The sequence below is a fragment of the Labrus mixtus genome, chromosome 1, assembly GCF_963584025.1.
Source record: "Labrus mixtus chromosome 1, fLabMix1.1, whole genome shotgun sequence".
Taxonomy (NCBI): domain Eukaryota; kingdom Metazoa; phylum Chordata; class Actinopteri; order Labriformes; family Labridae; genus Labrus; species Labrus mixtus.
Window position 1 is genome coordinate 8,178,271 of NC_083612.1, and position 10,190 is coordinate 8,188,460.

Consider the following 10,190-nt stretch of genomic DNA (forward strand, 5'->3'; position numbering starts at 1 on the left):
GTAGTCAATGACTTCGGGAAGCAGAAACAAGGAAGTAAAGAAGTAGATAAGGAGTAGGAAAGGAAGGAATGAAGTGAAGTCTTAAGGAAGAAAAGTAGGGGACAGAAGCTGTTTTCACACATTCACTGCACTCCTTTTTTAAAGTTATTTTTGGGCCTTGTTTGCCTCTGGGACATCTGAAGAGAGACAGGAAATGTTAGAGGGAGAGAGTGGGAGATGAACTGCAGCAAAGGGCCAAGGTCGGATTCGATCCACAGTCGCTGCGATGAGGACTCCAGCCTCCATATGTTGGGTGCACAACATAACCACTAAGGCTGCTACCCCCCCCCCCCCCCCCCCCCCGTCATGCACTGCTAAAAATTTGTGTGAATGCAAACTATCACAATTTTTGACCCCAAAAATATCCACAAAAAGTCGAGGGTTGAGTCGATGTGTGAACGCAGCAGGTAATATTTTGGGGTGAAGACTTCTATATCATTCAGCAGGTGCAAACCCAGTGGGACCATCGTGCATCTGCTCAGCAGTATGTTCTTTTCCACTCATCTGTTGAGACTGTGAATACGTCCAATTACACAAAGGCAAAAACTGTCATCATAGCGTTGGAGTTCTTTGCTCTGTCCGCCATCTTGAACATGCAGATTTTTCAGTAGGGGGTCTCAGTAGACTGAACCCTTGTGGTCATTCAGTGGGCATTATGTGGGTCCACCTCAGTAGACTGAACATTTCAGGATGGATACTAACTTCTGGGTTTTGTGCAGTTATGGTTTGGATGCGTCCTTTCAGGAAACAAGTTGTATTTTAACACCCACAATGCTGTTCAAAATTAAATGTAAAATGTCAATTCATGTGTGCCTCCAAAATCAAAACAAACAAAGATGAATGTGGCTGGTTCGGGTAATGTTCCTTTCAAATGTTGTTAAAAAGTTGTTAAATTGTTTACATGCAATGTGAAGTTTTGTATTATTTACTGAGCCATCGCGCAGATCACACCTGAGCTGGAGTGTCAATAACATGAGGCGGAATCAGAAGAAGGAGGAACAAATATCGGCCTCCTGAACAGTAGGTCCTAACAGGATACAGCACGGAGAGAGGGGACTGTCTGCTGTCAGATTGTGTAGACACTTTGCAATTTGGAAGCAATAAATACAGAAACAAGATGGCCGGCACAGAAAAAGAGGAGAAGGTAGAAGAGGGGAAAAAAGGGGTTAAAGAAGGAGAGGAGGCTGAAGAAATAGTAAACGCTATTAAAATAACTCCAACAGGGAAGGCACCGGGCCCGGATGGGTTCCCTATTGAGTTTCACACGGTGCTCTCTCAGAAACTTGTGCCGACACTAAAATCTGTTTATGACGAATCATTGGTCAACGGGAAATTACCACCAACACTCTCTCAAGCGACAATCTCGGTGCTATTGAAAAAAGACAAGGACCCCCTAGAGTGTAGCTCTTATAGGCCAATCAGCCTTCTTGGTTGCGACTATAAAATCTTAACCAAGATCCTTGCGCAGCGATTAGCAGCCATTATTCCTACCATCATTAACGAGGACCAGACAGGCTTTATTTCTGGACGTCAGTCGGTTTTTAATGTACGGAGGTTGTTTAATGTTTTAATGTCCCCCAACTCTCCAGTACAACCTGAGGCTATCCTAAGTCTTGACGCTGAAAAGGCGTTCGATAGGATTCAATGGAACTATCTTTTTGCTGCCTTGGAAACTTTTTTTTGCAACTGGATAAAAATTCTATATTCTGCACCCATGGCTGCTGTTCGAACTAATAACAATATCTCTGAATGTTTTATGCTGCATAGGGGTACGAGGCAGGGTTGCTGCCTGTCGCCCTTTTTGTCCGACATTGCAATTGAACCGTTAGCAGTTGCCATTAGATCAGATAATAGGATTAAGGGAATTACAAGGGGTGGCATAATCCATAAAACATCTCTCTACGCAGATGATTTACTTGTGCAAATGTCAGATCCGATAGAAAGTATTCCCTGCCTTCTCTCCTTGCTGCAGAGATTTAGGAATATCTCCGGATACAAAATCAATTTGTCTAAATCCCTGCTATTTCCACTAAATGATCTGGCACGACAGATCAAATACGATCATCTTCCCTTTAAGGTTGAGAAAGAAAAATGTACATATTTGGGTGTCGAGATAGCTGGTTCAGTCAAGGAAATTTTTAAATACAACTTAAAATCGATGTTAGAACGCACCAAGAGTGATCTGGATAGGTGGTCGAACCTGCCTATTACCCTGGCGGGCCGGATTAATTCAGTAAAAATGACAGTACTACCCAGGTTTTTATACCTGTTTCAAATGGTGCCCATACCCTAACCCAAAATCCTATTTTACCCAGCTAGACCACCTAATCTCATCGTTTATATGGAACAAGAAACCTGCACGTACAAAGAAATCAAACTTAGAGAGAGTCAAATCAGAGGGTGGTCTGGGTCTGCCTAATTTTTTATTTTATTACTGGGCTGCTAATATTGCCAAGATGACATATTGGCCCTATTTGGGCTCATATGGAGTTACAATCTAATCTCCCAGTCTCCCCAATCTCTTTCTTAACTGCCCCCCTCCCATTAAATGTAAGAGCAAAGGATTTGAGTGCGAATGTCGTGGTTCAAAACACAATTAGGATTTGGGCCCAGTTTAGAAAATATTTTAACCTCAATAATACATGTGGCTTCTCCCCAATAATGTCTAATCATCTTTTTGCACCATCTCAATTGGATTTGGCTTTTGCAGTCTGGAGTAGGAGCGGATTGGTCTTTTGATCTGTTTACTGATGACAGCTTTGCGTCATTTACTTTTCTGTGCAGGGACCACAATCTTTCAAATTCACACTATTTTAGATACCTTCAGGCTCGGAGTTTTGCCTCTAAACACTTCCCAGGATATCCATGCCCACCCCCTAGAGACCTAGCTTACTCAGTTCTCAATGTCAATCCATTCAATAAAGGTGCAGTATCAAAAATATACAAACTTATTTTGAATAGTTGCCCCCATACGTGGGATAAAACTAAGACAGCTTGGGAAGGAGACATTGGGGAGCTCATCTCAGAAGATACTTGGGAAAACATTATTTCTTTAATACACACTTCATCTTTCTGCATCAGACATGGATTAATTCAATTTAAGATAGTCCATAGATTGCACTACTCTAATGACAGGTTAGCTAAATGATATCCTAATGTATATCCCAGGTGTCATCATTCTCCTGTTTCCTTGGGGCACATGTTCTGGGCATGCCCATCATTATGCAATTTCTGGATATCTGTTTTCCAATCACTCTCTGCAATATCTGTTAGGACAATACCTCCCAACCCAATAACAATATTTTTGGAGCAGTTGATGATGAATTGATGTTTTCCCGACTCATTTGATACTGCTCAATTGGAAAGGAAGGATCCCCCCCCACCTATATTCATTGGATCAGAGAAATAATGTTGGGACTAGATCTGGAGAAACTCAGCTATAAAGTACGTGGGATGGAAGATAAGTATGACAAAACTTGGTCACTTTTTATCACACATGTCAGAGGCCTATCTTTAACCTGAGATGATATGTCGGCTCTGTGACTGTTGAGTTGGGAGACTTTGATTATGGTTGTCGGAGCTGTTACCTACCCTCTCTCCTGAAGGGTTTAGAATATTGGTACCACGAGTAGCATAATCTAAACATGCCAGTTTGGGTTATTTTTGTGATTGTATGTCTGATGCTTTGTTTTATTTATTTATTTATTATTATTATTTTTTCTTATTGTTGTGTTATTGTTATTGTCTATCTAATTCCTGTTTGTCTCTCTGGCAACAACGTATATATTGCTATCATTAAGAGGATCAACATCGAGATGCATTTTGTTCTATATGAGTGCTTACATGCATGTTAATACACCCTCTATTTGTTATTGCCTTGTTGTCTAAAGGTTTGTGTATTTATGTGGGGACGACACCTGGAGGGGGTGGGGGGTGGGATAAGGGTTAACAATTTCTTGCTGTGAATGTTCATCTGACTTTGAGGTAACAATATGTAAAATTTAAAATAAAGTTGTGAAAAAAAAAAAAAGAAGGAGAGGAGGGATTAAAAAGGAAAGGAAATAAGGAGGTATGTCTTTCAGGGAAATGAGATAAGAAAGAAGAGGAGGAAGTAATAAGTTTGTGACTAAACCTGCAGTAGACGTGCAGAGAGCTGTCAAGGACAAACAAAAGCCTTCTGTTGCAGATTCTGAACCTGAACTTTTCTCTCTGTTTTACACGCTGAACTGAAATTCTTTCTCTGTTTCCTCGTCTCTCTGCAGGCTCTGTGCACGATCTTTGACCCCCCCCCGTCTTATCTCCGATCTGTGTGACACTGATACGATCCTGCGGCAGCGTACCATATCAGTCTTATCTCTGACTGCTGACACCTGGGCAGGTGTCCAGGTGTGTCAGCTGGGCGGGGCCACATGCCTTCAGCTACACTCAGACTCTGCAGGTTCTGCTCTGAATTAAAAACTTCACACTTGATGGATCTCAATTGTGGTGCATTCAAGGACACGGAAAAGTTTCCTTCGAATGCATCAAATAACAAATCCACATTTTCTTCTGCTTGTCCTCTGAGTTTGACTTGATGACATCATCGCTGTTGTTTTTGGCAGCAGACCATCAAATGTTGGACACTGAACTGTCCTCAAATACCCCGCACAGAGAAGTTCAGAATGACTCCGCCTGCAAAAGCATTGAATAAAAATAATCATGCAACTTTGACAAAGAATAGAGCCTGTGATGTGACACCTAGAAAATGCTTTTAAAGCATACTCTGATGAAACTTTAAATGATTATGTATGAGGAGGCAGACATTGCAGGCATGTGTGGAGTTATTTTTTTCATCCCAATCTGCTTCAATTCAAGTGATTAAAACAGATAAAGAGAGGAGTTAATGGAGCTCAAAGTAGCAGAGAGAAAAAGTGTGATGAGAGGTTTCAGTAGTTTCTGGAGAAGAAGTTCTGGAGGGAGGTGGATCGCCTGCAGGAAGACAAACAACATCTATTCCAGTTTGTTCACTTGGCATGTTCCTCGCATCATAAACACTGAATTGTTCCCGTATGTGATCTTGAAATAGAATCGAGAATGAGAATGGTTTTTTTCCTCTGCACTGTTCTTTGTGATCATCTGGCAGAAAAGAGACGAGTGCACTGATTGATAAGAGCGATTTAGGAGAACAAAATCTGCATCTTATTAGAAAAGCGCTTGGGAGCTCAGGAGGAAAACTTTGCATCGAGTAATTATTTGTCGTAGTTGTTTGGTTTTGGCAGAAACGCTTCGACTGATCTGCGATCAGCACAGCTGGTGTTTGTTTCCTGTTGTCCTGTAAACGCTGAAGTTTAGTAAAGATGTCTTTTAATGGAGCGAGTAAATCTGATCCCGATCAAGTGACAGGTCACGATGTTATCATTTAAGTTGCAAAATAGTCCCATTTGATGAAGCAGAAAAAGAGCAAACAGTGAGAGACTACAGATATGATGAAGAAGATGTTACAGAGATAGTGCAGCAGCATCATGTTGTTGTTGATATTCTCATCGCCGTGGTAACTGTAGCCCGGGTAATGCAACACTTTCAAAATCTTAAAATAAGATCACAGACAGAATTAGAAGAGATAAATGATTAAATGTGATGAAAGGCAGCAAGAGTTTCTGTCTTTCACCTGCAGGGGGCGATGTTCCTCCACCGACAGTGAGACCTGTCTGTGCAGGAGGTGACATGACATAATGATTAACTCTTATCCTGTTGAATGATCAGGGGTCAGACCATTTCTACACAAAAACTACAAAATCTAACTTTAAAGATTTTTTAATTTTTTTAAATTTTTGTCATCTCTCTCTTATACTCTCACTGGAAAGTTTTATTCTACATATATTACAGAGCTTACACCCAATAATGTAAGGCGACTGTGGCCTAGTGGTAGAGTCGGTCGTCCCTCAAACGGAAGGTCAGGGGTTTGATCCCGAGCTTCTTCAGCCACATGTTGATGTGTCTTTGGGCAAGACACTTAACCCCAAGTTGCTCCAGCTGCTTCATCAGTGGTTTGAACGTGTATGAATGGGATTAGTTAATACCAAAGGTCACTTTTCAAAGCAGCCTATGCCATCGGTTTTTAATGGACGTGAATCGGTAGGTGTGACCCACAGACTGTAAATATTAATGTTTGAAGCCTGAGTGACGTCACTTATCTGTTCCTGCAGGGAGCTCTGGAGGCTCATCGGCAGCAGCCGCCATGCTGGAAATGCTGTCTCAACCTAACTTTCAGTCAACTTAACGACAGGCTGAGAGCTGGAGCTGAGGCGGGTTTTAAACCTCCTGTCAATCTCTGATGTCAATCATCAGCTACGCGCCTAACTATGGATAACATTTGAAACACATTTTCAAAATCAAAACGGAGCTGTTATTAAAAAAAAAAAAAAAACCCCGTACAGTGTGTGCCAGTGAGGACAATAACTAATCAGACCTATTTATATTATTATTAATTTTTTTAGATTTAATTTTTGGACTTTTTGTGCCTCTAATGCAGTGACAGGACAGTGGACATTTAGAAATCAGGGAAAGAGAGAGTAGGGAATGACATGCAGGAAAGGAGCCACAGGCTGCTGGGCCGCCTGCTTGGAGGACCACAGCCTCCATACATGGGATGTGTGCACTAACCACTGTGCCACCAGCGCCCCCCAATTTCATTTTTATACCTGGCTTTACTTTTTTTTTTTGCAAGTCATGTGACATCTGCGGGTCCTGCAGCCAGCCTCAAACGAACCCTTGAAGAACTGCAGGATTTTGCATTAGCTTCATTTTTCAAAACCGGAGGTTGCCGCTTGGTTTGACCTGCGGTGTAAAAGCACTTTAAGTAGTCAGAAGACTAGAAAAGCGCTATACAGGCTCAAGTCCATTCACCATAAACCTTTATTAAGTGGTTCTAGAGTCTCTCCTTGAGGTTCTGTCTGTCCAGTCCTGTCAGGTCAGTAAATCTTGTGTCTAGAGGCCATTAAGCGTGCTCTTGAAGCCCCCCTTTTCCCCCAAGGAGGTTCTGGTGGTTCCACTCGTCCTTGAGGAGATTACGTTCAGCTTTTAGGCAGTCAAACTGAAAATGGAGGGAATATGTTTGGAAACATTTTAGTTATTCCTCCCTCAAGACAAGAGGAGATTTGTGTTCCTCACACTTCAACAAGAGAAGATTTGTATTGGAAAAGCATTTAATAACCTTTTTCACATTGGGGTTCACTTAACTTTGACGTGTGCAAACGAGACCAACGGACAGAGCAGGCAGGTGGAACATGACGCAAAGACGGCCCACGGTGAGCTAAGACTTGGAGGACCACGAGGATGATGGTTATCAGAGAGGTGACTGAGGACAGACTGACCAACTGGGCATGTAGAAGTTCCTCCATTCGTTTACAGCAGGCTTCATTAACCTCCACATTCATTGTGCTGATTCAGCAATTCACAGCAGAGCATGACAGACCGACGTGCCAGCTGTTTCCAAACAGTCCGGTTTCTACAGAGAAGACATAAATAGTGACAAATCGATCAGATAAACTGAAGGGATGTCCTCAAAGGGTTTTTTTTTTTTTGGGGGGGGGGGGGGGGGGGGGGGGGGGGGCGCTTGTTATGCAAGCTCTGCTGTGCTGTGTGGGGAGGACAAGATGAGTGATGCATGGCTTGCATCACCTCCTCCCCCCCTAGTGCTGAGGGGGGGGCCGTACAGTGAAACAGTGATCGCTCTAATTTGGATCCATCACTACACGATACATGGCTGCTTTCTTCAACAGCGTAAAAGTTTTTTTAACCACATAATCACCACTTATACATTTTATACTTTGGATGTAAATTAGATGAATCTGTTCAGGAATGCAGTAAATGGTTTTGGGGGGGGGGGGGGTGCTGCAGCTGCTGTCATTGGGCGAGAGGCGGGGTTACACCCTGCACAGTTTGCCAGCCAATCACAGGGCTGACATATAGAGACAGACAACCAGCCACACTCACATTCACACCTACGGGCAATTCAGAGTCGCCAATGAACCTAACGAGCATGTGTTTGGACTGTGGGAGGAAGCTGGAGTACCCCGAGAGAACCCACACATGCACACGGAGAACATGCAGACTCCACACAGAGAGGCTCCGGTCCTCCTCGCTGTGGTGCAACAGCGCTTACCACAAACTAGTCATTTTATGTACTCCACATTATTAAAGAGTGATTGCCATACTTAGTATATACCTGACTACATGCTAACAAAACTAACAAGATTTTTTTCAAAGTCCTGCGTATTTAATCAAAACACGACTGGAGGCAAACACGGTGCTAAACCGGGGCTAGGGGGCGCTCTAGCCCCATCATTATATCTGTCTAGCCCCGGTTAAGCCCCCTCATGTATTTTGGTAGTTTTATTTTGTTTTTAAATAAATTGTAAAAATAGCTCCCCCACAGAAATCCTGGTGCAGTCCTTGACTAGAGGCTCTAGTTTTCATTTTGTTGAATTAAAAATACAATATTGTACATATGGCACCACCTTGTTGTACTCAAAATGAGTTCTGTCATCACGTTGGCTAAGTCAGGTACATCATCTTAAAAACATGAAGTGAGGGACTGCGAGGAAGTCGAATGCTTAAAATAATTCATATTTCTGGTGAGGACATTCAGACATTTCTTCCTTTTAAAGCAACAATATGTAACTTTTCCAACTTTAAAATCGTAGTTTCAAAGGTCGATTTATCAGCTCAATAGCTGTTTACATGGCGTCTCTCACATGTCCACAGAGTGGCCCTATTGTCTGTTAACTGCACTATGTAACTTTGGCAGCGGGCTGAGGTCAGCTCGTGAGAAGTGAACCTCGTCAGAAAGAAGCCAGTAAGCCCGTCTCTGTACGGTTTGATACAACAACTTTCCATCCAAACACTTGTGCGACACTAATTATGACAGAAAATGTAAGTCGCATCACCGTACCTGCATGTGTGTGTGTGTGTGTGTGTGTGTGTGTGTGTGTGTGTGTGTGTGTGTGTGTGTGTGTGTCACTGCTGGAATTTCCAGAAGCTCTTTGATTGACAGCTTCTTTCAAGCGGAGGAGTGAGTGTTTCTGTTGAACCGTAGAGCGCGATTTTTCCACCGTGACGTTGTGGAGCGTTCACACCTCTCCAGCTGTAATCAAATCTCGTCCTACCTGAGCCAAAAAAAAAAAATGAAAAAAAAAAAACCCCCACACAAAAACTTCAGCCATGCTCTGTCACGATGAGTGGGAACCTGCAGCTGGGCGGGAGCCAGGTATGCTCTGGCTGCAGATTTAAAACAACAGAGAGTGACAGATCGGAGGATTTTATGGATCTCAGCTGACCGTAAATCTCTCCATCAACAATGCCATTATTGATAAAACACAGACGCGTACAGACAGGTACGGTCTCACACAGGTGAGTCTCTGTCACGCTGCAGGTGTGCTGTGTTGTTTTAAAGATACAATCATAAACATTTAAAGATAATAAATCATTAATACTGTAAGACATTAGTGTTGTTATCGTCAAATATATTAATTAAAACAGATTAATCGCTGGATTTCAAAAGTTAATTGCGATTGATCACATTTTTAATTGCATACTGGAAATTACATTAGTTGGCTTTTATTTTATTTATTTTGTATTTTGTACCGTCTTAAAGATACAATATGTAGATTCTGCCACCAGGGGGCTCTCAATCAATACAACAATAACAAAAGATAACGTCGAGGCTGGCGGGAAATCATGGGAGTTCTCTCTGCGAAACCCTCCCACCAGGTGAAAATGAACTCTGTGTTGACCGTAGTCAATACAAACTGGCGAAACCGACCTGAGGAAGAGAAAATGTTTACCGACCATGTATCCGAGTATAATTTACGTGACGTTTTTGTCACAGCAGCACATACAGAAACAGTACGGCAGCTTTCAGTAGCAGCTCACGCTTCCTTATGCAGCGGTCGTTGACGATACATCCTGCGTTACCACGGCAACGATAAACATTCTGTCTGTCATGGCGGCTCATCATGGCGGCCGCCTCGACAAGACACGTCCTGTTACAATTATGAAATTACAGATTTCTCTGGCTTTGATAACTGTTAGAGACATCTGAGGTAATGTAAGTACTCAATGAAAATATATACAGTATATAACAAAGGTTTAATCATTTTTTAATTAATTTA